The sequence below is a fragment of the Maylandia zebra genome, linkage group LG22 (assembly GCF_041146795.1).
Source record: "Maylandia zebra isolate NMK-2024a linkage group LG22, Mzebra_GT3a, whole genome shotgun sequence".
Taxonomy (NCBI): Eukaryota; Metazoa; Chordata; class Actinopteri; order Cichliformes; family Cichlidae; genus Maylandia; species Maylandia zebra.
Genome location: NC_135187.1, coordinates 10,385,692 through 10,411,306, shown reverse-complemented (window position 1 = coordinate 10,411,306; position 25,615 = coordinate 10,385,692). Strand labels below are relative to the sequence as shown.

Genomic DNA, 25,615 nt, shown 5'->3' with positions numbered 1-25,615 from the left:
TTTAGGAAGGCTTTCCTAACCCGAACAAGGTCGTCCACTATACTCTTTGGCAGCGTGCACACAACTTTGGGATTCTCGTGTGTCTGAAGCTGTGCAGGTTTGGGAGACAGACTGTCCTTCTCCTGTTTCAGGGTCAGGATTTCGCTGTCCCTCTGCTGAAGCTGCTGTTTCAGACGGTTCATGTCAAGGTCAAAGTTGTTGGTCTGACCTGAACAAGTCTGATCCCCTTTTTCTTTGGTGGCGCTGCTCATTTCCACTTTGCGTGACACTGATTCATCAGTGAGTTCTCCAGCTTGGATCTCATACTGGTCCAGCTCGGCACGCATCAGGGAAATTTGGGCCATCAGCTGTTTGATTTGCTGTCTGGCTGTCTTTGTATCCTCTTTTAAAATGTTATTTTCAGAGAGAGTGTTTTGGAAGGCTTTCCTCACCTGAATAAGGCTGTCCAGTGTACTCTTTGGCAAAGTGCACACAAATTGTGGTTTTGCTTTTTGGTTGCTCATTTTTGACATTTGAAACAACGCTACGGTGTTACAATGAAACAGATATTCAGATATGACTGAGGGCAGCAGAACAAAAGTTCATCCAGTGAATCGCTCGTGACTGTAAGAAACGTGCTTGTCCTGTGTGGGTCTCACCTGCTATTTATAGAGTTGGGTTGACTGTGATGTCACAAGCCTGATTCTCTTGCCTTTCATCTTTGAAACAGGCCCCGCCCACAACAACGTTCCCCATTGTCTGATTGAAAATAGGTAACGCCCACAAAGAACAGAGCTTCTGACGTCATGGCTCGATTAATTTGCATTTTGGTCACTTCATTGAAAAAAGAAAAAACAGTTTGATAAATTTTACTGAGGTACTGAAAACTTATTGTTCCCTTTTGAGAGCATCTTCTTTAGGTGTTTATACCTTAGCACGTTACAAGTTTCAGTTAATTTAATAACAGACATCCAGTTCACTTTATTTGTTCCCTTCTTCCCCTATGGCAGACTTACATTTCAGTTCCTTAAAAATACTATCCCTTAATGTACGAGGTATTCGTGACAGTACCAAAAGAAAGTCCATTTTCATTTTCTGTAGACGGAAAAATGCTGGTTATTGACTGATAATGACTGATATTTGCATCCTCTGTGCTGTGTGGTGCTGGAAGATGAGCAAACATCCTCCTGATTTTGTGATACAGCCAGTGTGTGCCTTGTGTGATTTAGCTCTTTGTATTTTGTTCTGCACAGACAGAGGCCACTGCCGTATTTTTGTGTTTTGTATTTTATTTCATTTCCTTTCTTCCTCATATTGTGCCGGCACATCTTTTTTTAAAAATCGTTTATTCTGTTACTTTGCCACGTTACCTCTCATGTTGTCAGTGTTCAGTACAAGTCCACATGGCTGCTGTTTGACAAAAGTAAAGGTCAAAGGGCATTTTTGGTTATTGACAATAAAAACTGCACATTAAGAACCCCAGTGTTTGTGTCCTGTGTGGCTAACCATTTTCCAGGCTACACTCATCTTAATGTGGAGATGAATTTGAATATGCACTTTCTGCTGTGCATTAAATCATTTCACTGTGTGTCAAACCATTTCAACATATCAGTCATTAAATTAAAGGGGAAATGAGGAATGAGCTGTTTTGTATTATTACTATTGTTTTTGTTGTGATATATGCATATTTATTTTTTGTATATCTGTCTATAAACTCAGCATCAACTTAACATAAATAATATATTTATTTTTGGGCTCTATTTCTGTTTCCTGTGTTTTATTCAAACATTCGGCCTCCGTAGGCGAAGCAATTCTGATTAGCTTATTATTTATCATGCTACAGTCAGGCGCCCTGGTCCTTCACCGTGTTACACCTATTCTACATCAGTGAATTGCATGCAAAGGGAAGATGTGTCCAGGAGAGAAGCCAGCATCACTGAGTCAGATCAAAAAATGACCACAATCAAATGATCCCCCCTGTTCCTTAACCTTATGTCCTGTTTCTACACGGACTGATCTGCTGCTCAGTGTCCTTTTAAATCCTGTTTATCAGTTTTAATTCAGATGTGTCAGTCTGAGGGGGAACACAATCTAAACAAATCTAAATAAAACCAGGTTGAAGGCTTTCTATTGATATTTGTTTATATTTTTCCAGAACTTAAAGGCCGTCACACTGTTTCTCATCTCGTCTCACTGCCCTCGCTCCTTTCGCCTCCGTGCTGCCCTGCTTCATCTTCGCCCACTTCATCTGCACTTGGCTGGTTTTATTCTTCTTCGTTAGCGATTCAAGACGAACTTCATGGAAAGTCGTTGTGGAGAATGGTTTTATCGAGCCGCTTGTCATTGCTGTGATTCCTTACGTTATATACTGATTTGGTGAGTAAATGTTTACTGTTATTCAAACTGCTTTTGTGCCTTCTCTCAGTTTAGCACCAGATTTATGATCTTGCTAGCTAGCTAGTGTTAGCCTAACGTTGCTGCTGCCTCTCGGCTCCTGTTACTTCAAATTAACCCCACAGTTTTAAAAAGTGAAACTTTATTTTGATTAATTGAAATAGAAAAGTGAGCAGCTATTATATAAGAGCCCAGAAGAAACCTTTTCGAAAGGTGCAGCCGTTAAGGTTGGGGGCTTGTTTTTAGTCCATATAAAACTTTCTAACATATGAACCGTTTATTCTTAACCCCTGTATTTATTTGAATGCTTTGAGGCAGCTTTTGAACATCTGTGGCATCTATTAATGTCGAATCTAGCCTTTAGCCATAAGCAAACTGCTTTTACATTTAACAAACATATCTGTGTAATTACATTTTAAACAATAATAATAAGAACAACAACAGTATTTGTTTTGTTAAAACATGTGTTTAGACACATTTTTTGTTGTGAAAGTCCAAAGCCATAAACCAGATTCGTGACTTGCTAAATGGTTAAAGTCTATGTTGGCTTTATAGCTTCTTCTATATTCTAAATAATGAAGCTAAATCCCACTGTTGAATCATCAGAACATGTTGGGGTTGCCTGTGTCAGATATAAACACTGCCATATGTTTTATCTGGTAATTGTGCTTATTAGAGACTTTATATATTGAAAGTTAGCTTTTAACAAGCGTGCAATGATTACATTTAAGTTAGGTGGTCTTTTCTTTAAACACATCTCTTTAGGCCTAAACTAACAGTGTTAATGCCACAAATTCAGACACAGTAATAGAGGATTTTAGTACTATATGTGCTAGTCTAATTTGGTTGTATGAGGTCTACTACATTGACCTTCTGTGTTGTAAGTTATAACTGCTGCACAGCCATTAAGGATCAAATCAGTTTCTAAATAATTTTCTGTTTTTTCTCCCTCTGCTTGCTTCTTATGGTCTTTGAGGCTCGGGACCAGCACTCCCCAGGTTACATCAAACCCTTACAAGTCTGTAAGAAGAAGCAGTTGGACAGAAAGTCTTTAACTGAGTGGTAACTATTTTGGTTTTCCAATATATTAATAATTGTCAGTGACATTTATATTAATCAGGCTGAGCTTTAATTATACTTTAGATCAACCTGTTTTACTTATTGTTTCATTTGTGCTTTGGTTTGGGGAAGTTGTTTCTTTATTGATCTTTTCCTGTCTTCTGTTATTAGACTTGAGACCTGATTGCTCTATGCTGTTGCTGATGACTCCAGTTAATCCTGAGAGACATGTTGTGTAAGTGAATACAAAGACAGTTTAGTCTGCACAAACTTAGTTTGTGGGATATGATCAGTCCACACTGTCCACACAGTATATAGTTTGCAAGTTTTTGAACAGTGAAATTTGTTTTGTGCCCAAATCATTCTGCAGATCATCAGAATGAAGGTTATTGGCTGTGTTTGCTTAGCCATTTTTAAAAAATATGCTTTCATGACATGAATATGTTTCGGTTGGTGGTCAGGGCTGTCCAGACTGACAAGTGGGACATTACTGGGCTTAAGCCCGGGCTGTTGTTTCAGAAGCCCGGGGTTTTTTGGAGTGTAATTTGTCTCATAGTTAGATGCCTGACTGACAACTGTATAAAACAAAAACTATACAATATTCGAAGCACATAGCGCACAGTCGTAAATTCCCCCTAATTTTGGTATGATCCGAGCTTGGGCACTAGGCGACTGAGCACTTACGCATGTGAGCGAGGGGGGAGAAGCTGCTGCCTGCAAGTTTGCTGCAGACAGAGGAGAGCTTAAGTTTGACCAGGTATGTCTCTAGCAGCTTTGCACATCTAGAGACTGAAATCCTTGCCCATTCTTCTTTGCAAAACAGCTCCAGCTCAGTCAGATTGGATGGACAGCGTTTGTGAACAGCAGTTTTCAGATCTTGCCACAGATTCTCGATTGGATTTAGATCTGGACTTTGACTGGGCCATTCTAACACATGGATGTTTTGTTTTAAACCATTCCATTGTTGCCCTGGCTTTATGTTTAGGGTCGTTGTCCTGCTGGAAGGTGAACCTCTGCCCCAGTCTCAGGTCTTTTGCAGACTCTAAGAGGTTTTCTTCCAAGATTGCCCTGTATTTGGCTCCATCCATCTTCCCATCAACTCTGACCAGCTTCCCTGTCCCTGCTGAAGAGAAGCACCCCCAGAGCATGATGCTGCCACCCCCATATTTGACAGTGGGGATGGTGTGTTCAGAGTGATGTGCAGTGTTAGTTTTCCGCCACACATAGCGTTTTGCATTTTGGTCTCATCTGACCAGAGCACCTTCTTCCACATGTTTGCTGTGTCCCCCACATGGCTTGTGGCAAACTGCAAACAGGACTTCTTATGGTTTTCTGGTGTGTGTGTGTGTGTGTGTGTGTGTGTGTGTGTGTGTGTGTGTGTGTGTGTGTGTGTGTGTGTGTGTGTGTGTGTTCCAAAATGATTAACCAGGATCAAACCATGAAAGAGTGGTTTGGGGAGCAGGAGGCATCATTTTCACACTTGGATCATCAAGTCCATATTTTGACCCCTTTGAGAATCTTTGGGATGTGCTTCATCAGTGCAAGATCTTGGTGAGAAATTAACCTGACTGTGGATAGACTGAAGTGAAGCAAAGGCATGGTGCCATCAAAGCTGGAGAAGATCCAAATTTCACTTTTCCCTTGTCCCCCCACAGTTTAAACACAAGGTGGCAGTGTTGCACTGATAGAAAACAAACCAACAGCAGAAGCGCCCCAGCTTAGATTCTACTTTACTCAAGTATTTCTATTTACTTAACTGTATTCTGCAGAAAACATGCCAGTTAACCTTCAGTTAACCAAATATCCATATAAGGTTCAAAACAGGGTCTTAAAATGTTGTTTCTTTGTTTCCATGTATGTTAAGACAACAATGTTATTGAGTAATTTTATGTTATTTCTTGTGCTATTTCTTTTGTTATCTGCATGTTATCTGCATGTTATGTGCACTTGAACCTGTTAATTTTATTGGTTTGTGTAGTTACATATTGTGGTCACGGGGGGAGCAGTGCTTAAGGCTTTACCTGCAGTTTCCCCAAAAAAACTTACCAAGAAATGCATCTTGGGACTTCCTGTTTACTTTTATTTGTGGATGTGGATCGGATTGTTGTGAAGAAGTTAAATTGTTGGTAAGGAATTGTTAAATATGCACATAACTCGTTGAAAGATATTGGTATAATTGTAGTGCAGTGGTAAAACATCAGTATTTTAACAAGATGATGTGTTTCTGAAATGGATGATGCAAAGGACCTGTATGTGTATGAGCGGCTATTTTCTGCATGCAAGGGATAAGTTGTGAGCTGTGTGCTGCAGTATTCCAAGTGAGCTGAGATTGCTGTGGAATATCAGTGTTTATAGAAAATGTATTTAACACTTCCACTTTTTTTTTTTTTAAAGGAGCCTTGTGTGATTTAGCTCTTTGTATTTTGTTCTGCACAGACAGAGGCCACTGCCGTATTTTTGTGTTTTGTATTTTATTTCATTTCCTTTCTTCCTCATATTGTGCCGGCACATCTTTTTTTAAAAATCGTTTATTCTGTTACTTTGCCACGTTACCTCTCATGTTGTCAGTGTTCAGTACAAGTCCACATGGCTGCTGTTTGACAAAAGTAAAGGTCAAAGGACATTTTTGGTTATTGACAATAAAAACTGCACATTAAGAACCCCAGTGTTTGTGTCCTGTGTGGCTAACCATTTTCCAGGCTACACTCATCTTAATGTGGAGATGAATTTGAATATGTACTTTCTGCTGTGCATTAAATCATTTCACTGTGTGTCAAACCATTTCAACATATCAGTCATTAAATTAAAGGGGAAATGAGGAATGAGCTGTTTTGTATTATTACTATTGTTTTTGTTGTGATATATTTGCATATTTATTTTTTGTATATCTGTCTATAAACTCAGCATCAACTTAACATAAATAATATATTTATTTTTGGGCTCTATTTCTGTTTCCTGTGTTTTATTCAAACATTCGGCCTCCGTAGGCGAAGCAATTCTGATTAGCTTATTATTTATCATGCTACAGTCAGGCGCCCTGGTCCTTCACCGTGTTACACCTATTCTACATCAGTGAATTGCATGCAAAGAGAAGATGTGTCCAGGAGAGAAGCCAGCATCACTGAGTCAGATCAAAAAATGATCACAATCAAATGATCCCCCCTGTTCCTTAACCTTATGTCCTGTTTCTACATGGACTGATCTGCTGCTCAGTGTCCTTTTAAATCCTGTTTATCAGTTTTAATTCAGATGTGTCAGTCTGAGGGGGAACACAATCTAAACAAATCTAAATAAAACCAGGTTGAAGGCTTTCTATTCAAAATTAAAATAATTAATTGTCTGTAAATAATATTGTTATGAAGGCTAGATGCATTTCCAGGAGTGGGGATTTATTTTTCTTCTTATCCAAAGTCTTTAATCTTGAAAACTGCATGACACACTGGCAGGCAGAAAAGACCATTTGGTGAAAATATCAATTCTGGGGATCTGGAACACGGAGAGTAGAATATCTAAACAAATGCAACCAGCTAACCTCAAACACCGGTTATACTTTGAGTGTCTCCCGTGTTTTTCACACATACAGAAAGACATTACTGTGACATCCACTTCAAATTGAACTACAGGGCGATGCTACGATACATGATATTGAGACACACAATTCTAATCTGATAGGACATTCTTAGCAAATTTACAGCAAATAGAACAAAGCACAAATTCAAAGTTTTTTTTATTTTTTATTTTAATTTTATTTTGTGGTTTGGTGCTGTTTCTGAACTCAAAATGTCCTGTTGTAATTGGACATTTTGAGCTAAGAAACAGCACCAAACTCCAACAACACTTCCCTCATGGTGCTTTATATTGTAAGGTCAAGACCCTACAATATTGCACAAAAAGTCCAACCCCCTAGAGCAAGCACTTTGGCGACAGTGGGAAGGAAAAACTCTCTTTGAAAAGAGAGAAACCTCCAGCAGACCCAGGCTCTGGGATGGGGTGGCCATCTGCCTCGGCCAGTTGGTGATGAGGGAAGGAAGTTGGGAGAAGAAGAGGGGTTCTTTTTAACCACCTGGTCTTAAAATTAAATTTAGATGCCCAATTTCAATGAATATTTTAAGCCACTTTAAGAGTTTTGCCACATAGTGGCATGCACGTGTCAGTTCAATTTTAGCGTGCACACGAGAAAGCCCTAAAGATGATGTTTTGGCTCCTCAGTTTGGCGTGTTTTTTGAAGCTTTTGATGATTGCTTCGTCAACCACTGGGTTGCTTGACTTCAATAAGAGTGCTGGAGAATCCCACCTGTCATGGAGTTCGTTGTACACCGTCAGGGCGAGTTGTTCAATGTTCTCCAAGGTCATTTTGTAGTTTTTGGACAGAATTTTGTTCCAGATCTTATGGGAAAGCTTCTGTATAATAAAATCTGATGTTCCTGGACGCCATGTTGTCGTCTCATTTTCTTGGCTCATAGCGTGCATTACCAGATCTTTAGTGACGTTTTTCACCACTTCCTTGTACTCTTCTCTGTGTTTAGAGACACTGAGGACTCTTCTTGGTAATGACAACAGCTTTTCGGTGAAGGCTGGGACAGTAATATTATCAAGCTGTTCCCTCAGATTAAAAATCAAATATTTTTCCTTGCAGTTATGTGCTTTGGAAAGATTCTTGAGAATGGCCTTGTCTAGATTTTTCAGCCGTTTTGGGGACAGATCCAAATGTTTCTTCTCAACATCAGGCCAGATTTTCTCAATCAGGCGATCGCTGATGCAGTCGGGAGTGAGGCGCTCTGTGAAGAGCTTGTATTTAGAGGAGACTTTTTCTATGGCCTGAAAAACCACCGACTGGATCAGTCTGTTGACGCGCAACTTATCCTCCATTTTCAGTGTTTTCTCCAGTGTTGATGTTTCAGCCTTTGTCTCCAGTATTTGTTTGGTCTCATCTGCACTGTGATACACCTGGAGGGTTTCTGATGAGGGCGACTCTGGGGTTGCCGTCTCTACTGTCTCAGTCTTTGCCTCCACTAATTCTTGGGTCTGCTCGTCCAGAATTTTCTGAATTTCTTTTGTGTCCTTCACCACTTTCTGCTCTTCCAGGACTTTACTTTCTTCCTCCAGCACTTTCTTCTCCTGCTCCAGATTCTCTCTGTGTTTTTTCTCATTCCACAGAGTGTCTGCCAGAGAGGCCTGGTGTTGCTGAAGCTGTGCGAGCTCAGCAGACAGACTTTCCTTCTCCTGTTTCAGGATCAGGATTTTGCTGTCACTCTGCCCAAGCTGCTCTTTCACACAGTTCATTTCAAGGTCAAAGGCGATGGTCTGTTCCTCCTTTTCTTCTCCAGCTTGGATCTTAAATTGTTCCAGCTTGGTACCCATCAGGGAAATTTGGGCCATCAGCTGTTTGATTTGCTGTCTGGCTGTCTTTGAATCCTCTTTTAAACGTTTATTTTCGGACAGAGCTTTTAGGAAGGCTTTCCTAACCCGAACAAGGTCGTCCACTATACTCTTTGGCAGCGTGCACACAACTTTGGGATTCTCGTGTGTCTGAAGCTGTGCAGGTTTGGGAGACAGACTGTCCTTCTCCTGTTTCAGGGTCAGGATTTCGCTGTCCCTCTGCTGAAGCTGCTGTTTCAGACGGTTCATGTCAAGGTCAAAGTTGTTGGTCTGACCTGAACAAGTCTGATCCCCTTTTTCTTTGGTGGCGCTGCTCATTTCCACTTTGCGTGACACGGATTCATCAGTGAGTTCTCCAGCTTGGATCTCATACTGGTCCAGCTCGGCACGCATCAGGGAAATTTGGGCCATCAGCTGTTTGATTTGCTGTCTGGCTGTCTTTGTATCCTCTTTTAAAATGTTATTTTCAGAGAGAGTGTTTTGGAAGGCTTTCCTCACCTGAATAAGGTTGTCCAGTGTACTCTTTGGCAAAGTGCACACAAATTGTGGGTTTGCTTTTTGGTTGCTCATTTTTGACATTTGAAACAACGCTACGGTGTTACAATGAAACAGATATTCAGATATGACTGAGGGCAGCAGAACAAAAGTTCATCCAGTGAATCGCTCGTGACTGTAAGAAACGTGCTTGTCCTGTGTGGGTCTCACCTGCTATTTATAGAGTTGGGTTGACTGTGATGTCACAAGCCTGATTCTCTTGCCTTTCATCTTTGAAACAGGCCCCGCCCACAACAACGTTCCCTATTGGCTGATTGAAATGGGTAACGCCCACAAAGAACAGAGCTTCTGACGCCATGGCTCGATTAATTTGCATTTTGGTCACTTCATTGACGGCCGTATTTTTGTGTTTTTTTGTATTTTATTTCATTTCCTTTCTTCCTCATATTGTGCCGGCACATCTTTTTTTAAAAATCGTTTATTCTGTTACTTGGCCACGTTACCTCTCATGTTGTCAGTGTTCAGTACAAGTCCACATGGTTGCTGTTTGACAAAAGTAAAGGTCAAAGGACATTTTTGGTTATTGACAATAAAAACTGCACATTAAGAACCCCAGTGTTTGTGTCCTGTGTGGCTAACCATTTTCCAGGCTACACTCATCTTAATGTGGAGATGAATTTGAATATGCACTTCCTGCTGTGCATTAAATCATTTCACTGTGTGTCAAACCATTTCAACATATCAGTCATTAAATTAAAGGGGAAATGAGGAATGAGCTGTTTTGTATTATTACTATTGTTTTTGTTGTGATATATTTGCATATTTATTTTTTGTATATCTGTCTATAAACTCAGCATCAACTTAACATAAATAATATATTTATTTTTGGGCTCTATTTCTGTTTCCTGTGTTTTATTCAAACATTCGGCCTCCGTAGGCAAAGCAATTCTGATTAGCTTATTATTTATCATGCTACAGTCAGGCGCCCTGGTCCTTCACCGTGTTACACCTATTCTACATCAGTGAATTGCATGCAAAGAGAAGATGTGTCCAGGAGAGAAGCCAGCATCACTGAGTCAGATCAAAAAATGATCACAATCAAATGATCCCCCTGTTCCTTAACCTTATGTCCTGTTTCTACACGGACTGATCTGCTGCTCAGCGCCCTTTTAAATCCTGTTTATCAGTTTTAATTCAGATGTGTCAGTCTGAGGGGGAACACAATCTAAACAAATCTAAATAAAACCAGGTTGAAGGCTTTCTATTCAAAATTAAAATAATTAATTGTCTGTAAATAATATTGTTATGAAGGCTAGATGCATTTCCAGGAGTGGGGATTTATTTTTCTTCTTATCCAAAGTCTTTAATCTTGAAAACTGCATGACACACTGGCAGGCAGAAAAGACCATTTGGTGAAAATATCAATTCTGGGGATCTGGAACACGGAGAGTAGAATATCTAAACAAATGCAACCAGCTAACCTCAAACACCGGTTATACTTTGAGTATCTCCCGTGTTTTTCACACATACAGAAAGACATTACTGTGACATCCACTTCAAATTGAACTACAGGGCGATGCTACGATACATGATATTGAGACACACAATTCTAATCTGATATGACATTCTTAGCAAATTTACAGCAAATAGAACAAAGCACAAATTCAAAGTTTTTTTTTATTTTTTATTTATTTTTTATTTTATTTTGTGGTTTGGTGCTGTTTCTGAACTCAAAATGTCCTGTTGTAATTGGACATTTTGAGCTAAGAAACAGCACCAAACTCCAACAACACTTCCCTCATGGTGCTTTATATTGTAAGGTCAAGACCCTACAATATTGCACAAAAAGTCCAACCCCCTAGAGCAAGCACTTTGGCGACAGTGGGAAGGAAAAACTCTCTTTGAAAAGAGAGAAACCTCCAGCAGACCCAGGCTCTGGGATGGGGTGGCCATCTGCCTCGGCCAGTTGGTGATGAGGGAAGGAAGTTGGGAGAAGAAGAGGGGTTCTTTTTAACCACCTGGTCTTAAAATTAAATTTAGATGCCCAATTTCAATGAATATTTTAAGCCACTTTAAGAGTTTTGCCACATAGTGGCATGCACGTGTCAGTTCAATTTTAGCGTGCACACGAGAAAGCCCTAAAGATGATGTTTTGGCTCCTCAGTTTGGCGTGTTTTTTGAAGCTTTTGACGATTGCTTCGTCAACCACTGGGTTGCTTGACTTCAATAAGAGTGCTGGAGAATCCCACCTGTCATGGAGTTCGTTGTACACCGTCAGGGCGAGTTGTTCAATGTTCTCCAAGGACATTTTGTAGTTTTTGGACAGAATTTTGTTCCAGATCTTATGGGAAAGCTTCTGTATAATAAAATCTGATGTTCCTGGACGCCATGTTGTCGTCTCATTTTCTTGGTTCATAGCGTGCATTACCAGATCTTTAGTGACGTTTTTCACCACTTCCTTGTACTCTTCTCTGTGTTTAGAGACACTGAGGACTCTTCTTGGTAATGACAACAGCTTTTCGGTGAAGGCTGGGACAGTAATATTATCAAGCTGTTCCCTCAGATTAAAAATCAAATATTTTTCCTTGCAGTTATGTGCTTTGGAAAGATTCTTGAGAATGGCCTTGTCTAGATTTTTCAGCCGTTTTGGGGACAGATCCAAATGTTTCTTCTCAACATCAGGCCAGATTTTCTCAATCAGGCGATCGCTGATGCAGTCGGGAGTGAGGCGCTCTGTGAAGAGCTTGTATTTAGAGGAGACTTTTTCTATGGCCTGAAAAACCACCGACTGGATCAGTCTGTTGACGCGCAACTTATCCTCCATTTTCAGTGTTTTCTCCAGTGTTGGTGTTTCAGCCTTTGTCTCCAGTATTTGGTTGGTCTCATCTGCACTGTGATACACCTGGAGGGTTTCTGATGAGGGCGACTCTGGGGTTGCCGTCTCTACTGTCTCAGTCTTTGCCTCCACTAATTCTTGGGTCTGCTCGTCCAGAATTTTCTGAATTTCTTTTGTGTCCTTCACCACTTTCTGCTCTTCCAGGACTTTACTTTCTTCCTCCAGAACTTTCTTCTCCTGCTCCAGATTCTCTCTGTGTTTTTTCTCATTCCACAGAGTGTCTGCCAGAGAGGCCTGGTGTTGCTGAAGCTGTGCGAGCTCAGCAGACAGACTTTCCTTCTCCTGTTTCAGGATCAGGATTTTGCTGTCACTCTGCCCAAGCTGCTCTTTCACACAGTTCATTTCAAGGTCAAAGGCGATGGTCTGTTCCTCCTTTTCTTCTCCAGCTTGGATCTTAAATTGTTCCAGCTTGGTACCCATCAGGGAAATTTGGGCCATCAGCTGTTTGATTTGCTGTCTGGCTGTCTTTGAATCCTCTTTTAAACGTTTATTTTCGGACAGAGCTTTTAGGAAGGCTTTCCTAACCCGAACAAGGTCGTCCACTATACTCTTTGGCAGCGTGCACACAACTTTGGGATTCTCGTGTGTCTGAAGCTGTGCAGGTTCGGGAGACAGACTGTCCTTCTCCTGTTTCAGGGTCAGGATTTCGCTGTCCCTCTGCTGAAGCTGCTGTTTCAGACGGTTCATGTCAAGGTCAAAGTTGTTGGTCTGACCTGAACAAGTCTGATCCCCTTTTTCTTTGGTGGCGCTGCTCATTTCCACTTTGCGTGACACTGATTCATCAGTGAGTTCTCCAGCTTGGATCTCATACTGGTCCAGCTCGGCACGCATCAGGGAAATTTGGGCCATCAGCTGTTTGATTTGCTGTCTGGCTGTCTTTGTATCCTCTTTTAAAATGTTATTTTCAGAGAGAGTGTTTTGGAAGGCTTTCCTCACCTGAATAAGGCTGTCCAGTGTACTCTTTGGCAAAGTGCACACAAATTGTGGTTTTGCTTTTTGGTTGCTCATTTTTGACATTTGAAACAACGCTATGGTGTTACAATGAAACAGATATTCAGATATGACTGAGGGCAGCAGAACAAAAGTTCATCCAGTGAATCGCTCGTGACTGTAAGAAACGTGCTTGTCCTGTGTGGGTCTCACCTGCTATTTATAGAGTTGGGTTGACTGTGATGTCACAAGCCTGATTCTCTTGCCTTTCATCTTTGAAACAGGCCCCGCCCACAACAACGTTCCCTATTGGCTGATTGAAAATGGGGAACGCCCACAAAGAACAGGCTATCAGAGTTTCTGACGTCATGGCTCGATTAATTTGCATTTTGGTCACTTCATTGAAAAAAGAAAAAACAGTCTGATAAATTTTACTGAGGTACTGAAAACTTATTGTTCCCTTCTGAGAGCATCTTCTTTAGGTGTTTATACCTTAGCACGTTACAAGTTTCAGTTAATTTAATAACAGACATCCAGTTCACTTTATTTGTTCCCTTCTTCCCCTATGGCAGACTTACATTTCAGTTCCTTAAAAATACTATCCCTTAATGTACGAGGTATTCGTGACAGTACCAAAAGAAAGTCCATTTTCATTTTCTGTAGACGGAAAAATGCTGGTTATTGACTGATAATGACTGATATTTGCATCCTCTGTGCTGTGTGGTGCTGGAAGATGAGCAAACATCTTGCTGATTTTGTGATACAGCCCATGCACGCTTTAATCACAGCTGCCTGTGTTATTGCAGTTTACGTCCTCGGTCTAATACTTAAAGTTATTTATTATAAAGTCTTCCATCCAAATCCTGACAAAGATGAGCTGAAAAGGACCAGCGCAGAGCAGCAACCCAAAGATGAGATGGGATTTCGTATGTTTGCAGTAGCAGAAAACATGCCAGTTAACCTTCAGTTAACCAAATATCCATATAAGGTTCAAAACAGGGTCTTAAAATGTTGTTTCTTTGTTTCCATGTATGTTAAGACAACAATGTTATTGAGTAATTTTATGTTATTTCTTGTGCTATTTCTTTTGTTATCTGCATGTTATCTGCATGTTATGTGCACTTGAACCTGTTAATTTTATTGGTTTGTGTAGTTACATATTGTGGTCGCGGGGGGAGCAGTGCTTAAGGCTTTACCTGCAGTTTCCCCAAAAAAACTTACCAAGAAATGCATCTTGGGACTTCCTGTTTACTTTTATTTGTGGATGTGGATCGGATTGTTGTGAAGAAGTTAAATTGTTGGTAAGGAATTGTTAAATATGCACATAACTCGTTGAAAGATATTGGTATAATTGTAGTGCAGTGGTAAAACATCAGTATTTTAACAAGATGATGTGTTTCTGAAATGGATGATGCAAAGGACCTGTATGTGTATGAGCGGCTATTTTCTGCATGCAAGGGATAAGTTGTGAGCTGTGTGCTGCAGTATTCCAAGTGAGCTGAGATTGCTGTGGAATATCAGTGTTTATAGAAAATGTATGTAACACTTCCACTTTTTTTTTTTTTAAAGGAGCCTTGTGTGATTTAGCTCTTTGTATTTTGTTCTGCACAGACGGAGGCCACTGCCGTATTTTTGTGTTTTTTTGTATTTTATTTCATTTCCTTTCTTCCTCATATTGTGCCGGCACAACTTTTTTAAAAATCGTTTATTCTGTTACTTGGCCACGTTACCTCTCATGTTGTCAGTACAAGTCCACATGGCTGCTGTTTGACAAAAGTAAAGGTCAAAGGACATTTTTGTTTATTGACAATAAAAACTGCACATTAAGAACCCCAGTGTTTGTGTCCTGTGTGGCTAACCATTTTCCAGGCTACACTCATCTTAATGTGGAGATGAATTTGAATATGCACTTCCTGCTGTGCATTAAATCATTTCACTGTGTGTCAAACCATTTCAACATATCAGTCATTAAATTAAAGGGGAAATGAGGAATGAGCTGTTTTGTATTATTACTATTGTTTTTGTTGTGATATATGCATATTTATTTTTTGTATATCTGTCTATAAACTCAGCATCAACTTAACATAAATAATATATTTATTTTTGGGCTCTATTTCTGTTTCCTGTGTTTTATTCAAACATTCGGCCTCCGTAGGCGAAGCAATTCTGATTAGCTTATTATTTATCATGCTACAGTCAGGCGCCCTGGTCCTTCACCGTGTTACACCTATTCTACATCAGTGAATTGCATGCAAAGGGAAGATGTGTCCAGGAGAGAAGCCAGCATCACTGAGTCAGATCAAAAAATGACCACAATCAAATGATCCCCCCTGTTCCTTAACCTTATGTCCTGTTTCTACACGGACTGATCTGCTGCTCAGTGTCCTTTTAAATCCTGTTTATCAGTTTTAATTCAGATGTGTCAGTCTGAGGGGGAACACAATCTAAACAAATCTAAATAAAACCAGGTTGAAGGCTTTCTATTGATTTTTGTTTATATTTTTCCAGAACTTAAAGGCCGTCACACTGTTTCTCATCTCGTCTCACTGCCCTCGCTCCTTTCGCCTCCGTGCTGCCCTGCTTCATCTTCGCCCACTTCATCTGCACTTGGCTGGTTTTATTCTTCTTCGTTAGCGATTCAAGACGAACTTCATGGAAAGTCGTTGTGGAGAATGGTTTTATCGAGCCGCTTGTCATTGCTGTGATTCCTTACGTTATATACTGATTTGGTGAGTAAATGTTTACTGTTATTCAAACTGCTTTTGTGCCTTCTCTCAGTTTAGCACCAGATTTATGATCTTGCTAGCTAGCTAGTGTTAGCCTAACGTTGCTGCTGCCTCTCGGCTCCTGTTACTTCAAATTAACCCCACAGTTTTAAAAAGTGAAACTTTATTTTGATTAATTGAAATAGAAAAGTGAGCAGCTATTATATAAGAGCCCAGAAGAAACCTTTTCGAAAGGTGCAGCCGTTAAGGTTGGGGGCTTGTTTTTAGTCCATATAAAACTTTCTAACATATGAACCGTTTATTCTTAACCCCTGTATTTATTTGAATGCTTTGAGGCAGCTTTTGAACATCTGTGGCATCTATTAATGTCAAATCTAGCCTTTAGCCATAAGCAAACTGCTTTTACATTTAACAAACATATCTGTGTAATTACATTTTAAACAATAAGAAGAAGAACAACAACAGTATTTGTTTTGTTAAAACATGTGTTTAGATTCATTTTTTGTTGTGAAAGTCCAAAGCCATAAACCAGATTCGTGGCTTGCTAAATGGTTAAAGTCTATGTTGGCTTTATAGCTTCTTCTATATTCTAAATAATGAAGCTAAATCCCACTGTTGAATCATCAGAACATGTTGGGGTTGCCTGTGTCAGATATAAACACTGCCATATGTTTTATCTGGTAATTGTGCTTATTAGAGACTTTATATATTGAAAGTTAGCTTTTAACAAGCGTGCAATGATTACATTTAAGTTAGGTGGTCTTTTCTTTAAACACATCTCTTTAGGCCTAAACTAACAGTGTTAATGCCACAAATTCAGACACAGTAATAGAGGATTTTAGTACTATATGTGCTAGTCTAATTTGGTTGTATGAGGTCTACTACATTGACCTTCTGTGTTGTAAGTTATAACTGCTGCACAGCCATTAAGGATCAAATCAGTTTCTAAATAATTTTCTGTTTTTTCTCCCTCTGCTTGCTTCTTACGGTCTTTGAGGCTCGGGACCAGCACTCCCCAGGTTACATCAAACCCTTACAAGTCTGTAAGAAGAAGCAGTTGGACAGAAAGTCTTTAACTGAGTGGTAACTATTTTGGTTTTCCAATATATTAATAATTGTCAGTGACATTTATATTAATCAGGCTGAGCTTTAATTATACTTTAGATCAACCTGTTTTACTTATTGTTTCATTTGTGCTTTGGTTTGGGGAAGTTGTTTCTTTATTGATCTTTTCCTGTCTTCTGTTATTAGACTTGAGACCTGATTGCTCTATGCTGTTGCTGATGACTCCAGTTAATCCTGAGAGACATGTTGTGTAAGTGAATACAAAGACAGTTTAGTCTGCACAGACTTAGTTTGTGGGATATGATCAGTCCACACTGTCCACACAGTATATAGTTTGCAAGTTTTTGAACAGTGAAATTTGTTTTGTGCCCAAATCATTCTGCAGATCATCAGAATGAAGGTTATTGGCTGTGTTTGCTTAGCCATTTTTAAAAAATATGCTTTCATGACATGAATATGTTTCGGTTGGTGGTCAGGGCTGTCCAGACTGACAAGTGGGACATTACTGGGCTTAAGCCCGGGCTGTTGTTTCAGAAGCCCGGGGTTTTTTGGAGTGTAATTTGTCTCATAGTTAGATGCCTGACTGACAACTGTATAAAACAAAAACTATACAATATTCGAAGCACATAGCGCACAGTCGTAAATTCCCCCTAATTTTGGTATGATCCGAGCTTGGGCACTAGGCGACTGAGCACTTACGCATGTGAGCGAGGGGGGAGAAGCTGCTGCCTGCAAGTTTGCTGCAGACAGAGGAGAGCTTAAGTTTGACCAGGTATGTCTCTAGCAGCTTTGCACATCTAGAGACTGAAATCTTTGCCCATTCTTCTTTGCAAAACAGCTCCAGCTCAGTCAGATTGGATGGACAGCGTTTGTGAACAGCAGTTTTCAGATCTTGCCACAGATTCTCGACTGGATTTAGATCTGGACTTTGACTGGGCTATTCTAACACATGGATGTTTTGTTTTAAACCATTCCATTGTTGCCCTGGCTTTATGTTTAGGGTCGTTGTCCTGCTGGAAGGTTAACCTCTGCCCCAGTCTCAGGTCTTTTGCAGACTCTAAGAGGTTTTCTTCCAAGATTGCCCTGTATTTGGCTTCATCCATCTTCCCATCAACTCTGACCAGCTTCCCTGTCCCTGCTGAAGAGAAGCACCCCCAGAGCATGATGCTGCCACCCCCATATTTGACAGTGGGGATGGTGTGTTCAGAGTGATGTGCAGTGTTAGTTTTCCGCCACACATAGCGTTTTGCATTTTGGTCTCATCTGACCAGAGCACCTTCTTCCACATGTTTGCTGTGTCCCCCACATGGCTTGTGGCAAACTGCAAACAGGACTTCTTATGGTTTTCTGTTGTGTGTGTGTGTGTGTGTGTGTGTGTGTGTTCCAAAATGATTAACCAGGATCAAACCATGAAAGAGTGGTTTGGGGAGCAGGAGGCATCATTTTCACACTTGGATCATCAAGTCCATATTTTGACCCCTTTGAGAATCTTTGGGATGTGCTTCATCAGTGCAAGATCTTGGTGAGAAATTAACCTGACTGTGGATAGACTGAAGTGAAGCAAAGGCATGGTGCCATCAAAGCTGGAGAAGATCCAAATTTCACTTTTCCCTTGTCCCCCCACAGTTTAAACACAAGGTGGCAGTGTTGCACTGATAGAAAACAAACCAACAGCAGAAGCGCGCCAGCTTAGATTCTACTTTACTCAAGTATTTCTATTTACTTAACTGTATTCTGCAGAAAACATGCCAGTTAACCTTCAGTTAACCAAATATCCATATAAGGTTCAAAACAGGGTCTTAAAATGTTGTTTCTTTATTTCCATGTATGTTAAGACAACAATGTTATTGAGTAATTTTATGTTATTTCTTGTGCTATTTCTTTTGTTATCTGCATGTTATCTGCATGTTATGTGCACTTGAACCTGTTAATTTTATTGGTTTGTGTAGTTACATATTGTGGTCACGGGGGGAGCAGTGCTTAAGGCTTTACCTGCAGTTTCCCCAAAAAAACTTACCAAGAAATGCATCTTGGGACTTCCTGTTTACTTTTATTTGTGGATGTGGATCGGATTGTTGTGAAGAAGTTAAATTGTTGGTAAGGAATTGTTAAATATGCACATAACTCGTTGAAAGATATTGGTATAATTGTAGTGCAGTGGTAAAACATCAGTATTTTAACAAGATGATGTGTTTCTGAAATGGATGATGCAAAGGACCTGTATGTGTATGAGCGGCTATTTTCTGCATGCAAGGGATAAGTTGTGAGCTGTGTGCTGCAGTATTCCAAGTGAGCTGAGATTGCTGTGGAATATCAGTGTTTATAGAAAATGTATTTAACACTTCCACTTTTTTTTTTTTTAAAGGAGCCTTGTGTGATTTAGCTCTTTGTATTTTGTTCTGCACAGACAGAGGCCACTGCCGTATTTTTGTGTTTTGTATTTTATTTCATTTCCTTTCTTCCTCATATTGTGCCGGCACATCTTTTTTTAAAAATCGTTTATTCTGTTACTTTGCCACGTTACCTCTCATGTTGTCAGTGTTCAGTACAAGTCCACATGGCTGCTGTTTGACAAAAGTAAAGGTCAAAGGACATTTTTGGTTATTGACAATAAAAACTGCACATTAAGAACCCCAGTGTTTGTGTCCTGTGTGGCTAACCATTTTCCAGGCTACACTCATCTTAATGTGGAGATGAATTTGAATATGCACTTTCTGCTGTGCATTAAATCATTTCACTGTGTGTCAAACCATTTCAACATATCAGTCATTAAATTAAAGGGGAAATGAGGAATGAGCTGTTTTGTATTATTACTATTGTTTTTGTTGTGATATATTTGCATATTTATTTTTTGTATATCTGTCTATAAACTCAGCATCAACTTAACATAAATAATATATTTATTTTTGGGCTCTATTTGTGTTTCCTGTGTTTTATTCAAACATTCGGCCTCCGTAGGCGAAGCAATTCTGATTAGCTTATTATTTATCATGCTACAGTCAGGCGCCCTGGTCCTTCACCGTGTTACACCTATTCTACATCAGTGAATTGCATGCAAAGAGAAGATGTGTCCAGGAGAGAAGCCAGCATCACTGAGTCAGATCAAAAAATGATCACAATCAAATGATCCCCCCTGTTCCTTAACCTTATGTCCTGTTTCTACACGGACTGATCTGCTGCTCAGTGTCCTTTTAAATCCTGTTTATCAGTTTTAATTCAGATGTGTCAGTCTGAGGGGGAACACAATCTAAACAAATCTAAATAAAACCAGGTTGAAGGCTTTCTATTCAAAATTAAAATAATTAATTGTCTGTAAATAATATTGTTATGAAGGCTAGATGCATTTCCAGGAGTGGGGATTTATTTTTCTTCTTATCCAAAGTCTTTAATCTTGAAAACTGCATGACACACTGGCAGGCAGAAAAGACCATTTGGTGAAAATATCAATTCTGGGGATCTGGAACACGGAGAGTAGAATATCTAAACAAATGCAACCAGCTAACCTCAAACACCGGTTATACTTTGAGTATCTCCCGTGTTTTTCACACATACAGAAAGACATTACTGTGACATCCACTTCAAATTTAACTACAGGGTGATGCTACGATACATGATATTGAGACACACAATTCTAATCTGATAGGACATTCTTAGCAAATTTACAGCAAATAGAACAAAGCACAAATTCAAAGTTTTTTTTATTTTTTATTTTAATTTTATTTTGTGGTTTGGTGCTGTTTCTGAACTCAAAATGTCCTGTTGTAATTGGACATTTTGAGCTAAGAAACAGCACCAAACTCCAACAACACTTCCCTCATGGTGCTTTATATTGTAAGGTCAAGACCCTACAATATTGCACAAAAAGTCCAACCCCCTAGAGCAAGCACTTTGGCGACAGTGGGAAGGAAAAACTCTCTTTGAAAAGAGAGAAACCTCCGGCAGACCCAGGCTCTGGGATGGGGTGGCCATCTGCCTCGGCCAGTTGGTGATGAGGGAAGGAAGTTGGGAGAAGAAGAGGGGTTCTTTTTAACCACCTGGTTTTAAAATTAAATTTAGATGCCCAATTTCAATGAATATTTTAAGCCACTTTAAGAGTTTTGCCACATAGTGGCATGCACGTGTCAGTTCAATTTTAGCGTGCACACGAGAAAGCCCTAAAGATGATGTTTTGGCTCCTCAGTTTGGCGTGTTTTTTGAAGCTTTTGATGATTGCTTCGTCAACCACTGGGTTGCTTGACTTCAATAAGAGTGCTGGAGAATCCCACCTGTCATGGAGTTCGTTGTACACCGTCAGGGCGAGTTGTTCAATGTTCTCCAAGGACATTTTGTAGTTTTTGGACAGAATTTTGTTCCAGATCTTATGGGAAAGCTTCTGTATAATAAAATCTGATGTTCCTGGACGCCATGTTGTCGTCTCATTTTCTTGGCTCATAGCGTGCATTACCAGATCTTTAGTGACGTTTTTCACCACTTCCTTGTACTCTTCTCTGTGTTTAGAGACACTGAGGACTCTTCTTGGTAATGACAACAGCTTTTCGGTGAAGGCTGGGACAGTAATATTATCAAGCTGTTCCCTCAGATTAAAAATCAAATATTTTTCCTTGCAGTTATGTGCTTTGGAAAGATTCTTGAGAATGGCCTTGTCTAGATTTTTCAGCCGTTTTGGGGACAGATCCAAATGTTTCTTCTCAACATCAGGCCAGATTTTCTCAATCAGGCGATCGCTGATGCAGTCGGGAGTGAGGCGCTCTGTGAAGAGCTTGTATTTAGAGGAGACTTTTTCTATGGCCTGAAAAACCACCGACTGGATCAGTCTGTTGACGCGCAACTTATCCTCCATTTTCAGTGTTTTCTCCAGTGTTGGTGTTTCAGCCTTTGTCTCCAGTATTTGTTTGGTCTCATCTGCACTGTGATACACCTGGAGGGTTTCTGATGAGGGCGACTCTGGGGTTGCCGTCTCTACTGTCTCAGTCTTTGCCTCCACTAATTCTTGGGTCTGCTCGTCCAGAATTTTCTGAATTTCTTTTGTGTCCTTCACCACTTTCTGCTCTTCCAGGACTTTACTTTCTTCCTCCAGCACTTTCTTCTCCTGCTCCAGATTCTCTCTGTGTTTTTTCTCATTCCACAGAGTGTCTGCCAGAGAGGCCTGGTGTTGCTGAAGCTGTGCGAGCTCAGCAGACAGACTTTCCTTCTCCTGTTTCAGGATCAGGATTTTGCTGTCACTCTGCCCAAGCTGCTCTTTCACACAGTTCATTTCAAGGTCAAAGGCGATGGTCTGTTCCTCCTTTTCTTCTCCAGCTTGGATCTTAAATTGTTCCAGCTTGGTACCCATCAGGGAAATTTGGGCCATCAGCTGTTTGATTTGCTGTCTGGCTGTCTTTGAATCCTCTTTTAAACGTTTATTTTCGGACAGAGCTTTTAGGAAGGCTTTCCTAACCCGAACAAGGTCGTCCACTATACTCTTTGGCAGCGTGCACACAACTTTGGGATTCTCGTGTGTCTGAAGCTGTGCAGGTTTGGGAGACAGACTGTCCTTCTCCTGTTTCAGGGTCAGGATTTCGCTGTCCCTCTGCTGAAGCTGCTGTTTCAGACGGTTCATGTCAAGGTCAAAGTTGTTGGTCTGACCTGAACAAGTCTGATCCCCTTTTTCTTTGGTGGCGCTGCTCATTTCCACTTTGCGTGACACTGATTCATCAGTGAGTTCTCCAGCTTGGATCTCATACTGGTCCAGCTCGGCACGCATCAGGGAAATTTGGGCCATCAGCTGTTTGATTTGCTGTCTGGCTGTCTTTGTATCCTCTTTTAAAATGTTATTTTCAGAGAGAGTGTTTTGGAAGGCTTTCCTCACCTGAATAAGGCTGTCCAGTGTACTCTTTGGCAAAGTGCACACAAATTGTGGTTTTGCTTTTTGGTTGCTCATTTTTGACATTTGAAACAACGCTACGGTGTTACAATGAAACAGATATTCAGATATGACTGAGGGCAGCAGAACAAAAGTTCATCCAGTGAATCGCTCGTGACTGTAAGAAACGTGCTTGTCCTGTGTGGGTCTCACCTGCTATTTATAGAGTTGGGTTGACTGTGATGTCACAAGCCTGATTCTCTTGCCTTTCATCTTTGAAACAGGCCCCGCCCACAACAACGTTCCCTATTGGCTGATTGAAATGGGTAACGCCCACAAAGAACAGAGCTTCTGACGTCATGGCTCGATTAATTTGCATTTTGGTCACTTCATTGACGGCCGTATTTTTGTGTTTTTTTGTATTTTATTTCATTTCCTTTCTTCCTCATATTGTGCCGGCACATCTTTTTTTAAAAATCGTTTATTCTGTTACTTGGCCACGTTACCTCTCATGTTGTCAGTGTTCAGTACAAGTCCACATGGTTGCTGTTTGACAAAAGTAAAGGTCAAAGGACATTTTTGGTTATTGACAATAAAAACTGCACATTAAGAACCCCAGTGTTTGTGTCCTGTGTGGCTAACCATTTTCCAGGCTACACTCATCTTAATGTGGAGATGAATTTGAATATGCACTTCCTGCTGAGCATTAAATCATTTCACTGTGTGTCAAACCATTTCAACATATCAGTCATTAAATTAAAGGGGAAATGAGGAATGAGCTGTTTTGTATTATTACTATTGTTTTTGTTGTGATATATTTGCATATTTATTTTTTGTATATCTGTCTATAAACTCAGCATCAACTTAACATAAATAATATATTTATTTTTGGGCTCTATTTGTGTTTCCTGTGTTTTATTCAAACATTCGGCCTCCGTAGGCGAAGCAATTCTGATTAGCTTACTATTTATCATGCTACAGTCAGGCGCCCTGGTCCTTCACCGTGTTACACCTATTCTACATCAGTGAATTGCATGCAAAGAGAAGATGTGTCCAGGAGAGAAGCCAGCATCACTGAGTCAGATCAAAAAATGATCACAATCAAATGATCCCCCCTGTTCCTTAACCTTATGTCCTGTTTCTACATGGACTGATCTGTTGCTCAGTGTCCTTTTAAATCCTGTTTATCAGTTTTAATTCAGATGTGTCAGTCTGAGGGGGAACACAATCTAAACAAATCTAAATAAAACCAGGTTGAAGGCTTTCTATTCAAAATTAAAATAATTAATTGTCTGTAAATAATATTGTTATGAAGGCTAGATGCATTTCCAGGAGTGGGGATTTATTTTTCTTCTTATCCAAAGTCTTTAATCTTGAAAACTGCATGACACACTGGCAGGCAGAAAAGACCATTTGGTGAAAATATCAATTCTGGGGATCTGGAACACGGAGAGTAGAATATCTAAACAAATGCAACCAGCTAACCTCAAACACCGGTTATACTTTGAGTGTCTCCCGTGTTTTTCACACATACAGAAAGACATTACTGTGACATCCACTTCAAATTGAACTACAGGGCGATGCTACGATACATGATATTGAGACAAACAATTCTAATCTGATATGACATTCTTAGCAAATTTACAGCAAATAGAACAAAGCACAAATTCAAAGTTTTTTTTTATTTTTTATTTATTTTTTATTTTGTTTTGTGGTTTGGTGCTGTTTCTGAACTCAAAATGTCCTGTTGTAATTGGACATTTTGAGCTAAGAAACAGCACCAAACTCCAACAACACTTCCCTCATGGTGCTTTATATTGTAAGGTCAAGACCCTACAATATTGCACAAAAAGTCCAACCCCCTAGAGCAAGCACTTTGGCGACAGTGGGAAGGAAAAACTCTCTTTGAAAAGAGAGAAACCTCCGGCAGACCCAGGCTCTGGGATGGGGTGGCCATCTGCCTCGGCCAGTTGGTGATGAGGGAAGGAAGTTGGGAGAAGAAGAGGGGTTCTTTTTAACCACCTGGTCTTAAAATTAAATTTAGATGCCCAATTTCAATGAATATTTTAAGCCACTTTAAGAGTTTTGCCACATAGTGGCATGCACGTGTCAGTTCAATTTTAGCGTGCACACGAGAAAGCCCTAAAGATGATGTTTTGGCTCCTCAGTTTGGCGTGTTTTTTGAAGCTTTTGACGATTGCTTCGTCAACCACTGGGTTGCTTGACTTCAATAAGAGTGCTGGAGAATCCCACCTGTCATGGAGTTCGTTGTACACCGTCAGGGCGAGTTGTTCAATGTTCTCCAAGGACATTTTGTAGTTTTTGGACAGAATTTTGTTCCAGATCTTATGGGAAAGCTTCTGTATAATAAAATCTGATGTTCCTGGACGCCATGTTGTCGTCTCATTTTCTTGGCTCATAGCGTGCATTACCAGATCTTTAGTGACGTTTTTCACCACTTCCTTGTACTCTTCTCTGTGTTTAGAGACACTGAGGACTCTTCTTGGTAATGACAACAGCTTTTCGGTGAAGGCTGGGACAGTAATATTATCAAGCTGTTCCCTCAGATTAAAAATCAAATATTTTTCCTTGCAGTTATGTGCTTTGGAAAGATTCTTGAGAATGGCCTTGTCTAGATTTTTCAGCCGTTTTGGGGACAGATCCAAATGTTTCTTCTCAACATCAGGCCAGATTTTCTCAATCAGGCGATCGCTGATGCAGTCGGGAGTGAGGCGCTCTGTGAAGAGCTTGTATTTAGAGGAGACTTTTTCTATGGCCTGAAAAACCACCGACTGGATCAGTCTGTTGACGCGCAACTTATCCTCCATTTTCAGTGTTTTCTCCAGTGTT

At 40.2% G+C, this 25,615-nt stretch overlaps 2 long non-coding RNA genes across 2 annotated transcripts; both read left to right on the top strand.

The window, feature by feature from the left end:
* Window positions 1-2,187: 2,187 nt before the first annotated feature.
* On the top strand, window positions 2,188-6,124 carry LOC143414708 (uncharacterized). Its single transcript, XR_013095396.1, has 3 exons — window positions 2,188-2,355; window positions 3,350-3,435; window positions 3,604-6,124. It is a non-coding gene; the product is annotated as an uncharacterized LOC143414708 (long non-coding RNA).
* Window positions 6,125-15,676: 9,552 nt separating this feature from the next.
* On the top strand, window positions 15,677-20,000 carry LOC143414709 (uncharacterized). The gene is made up of 4 exons (XR_013095397.1): window positions 15,677-15,861; window positions 16,856-16,941; window positions 17,110-17,173; window positions 18,324-20,000. It is a non-coding gene; the product is annotated as an uncharacterized LOC143414709 (long non-coding RNA).
* The last annotated feature ends 5,615 nt before the right edge of the window (window positions 20,001-25,615 follow it).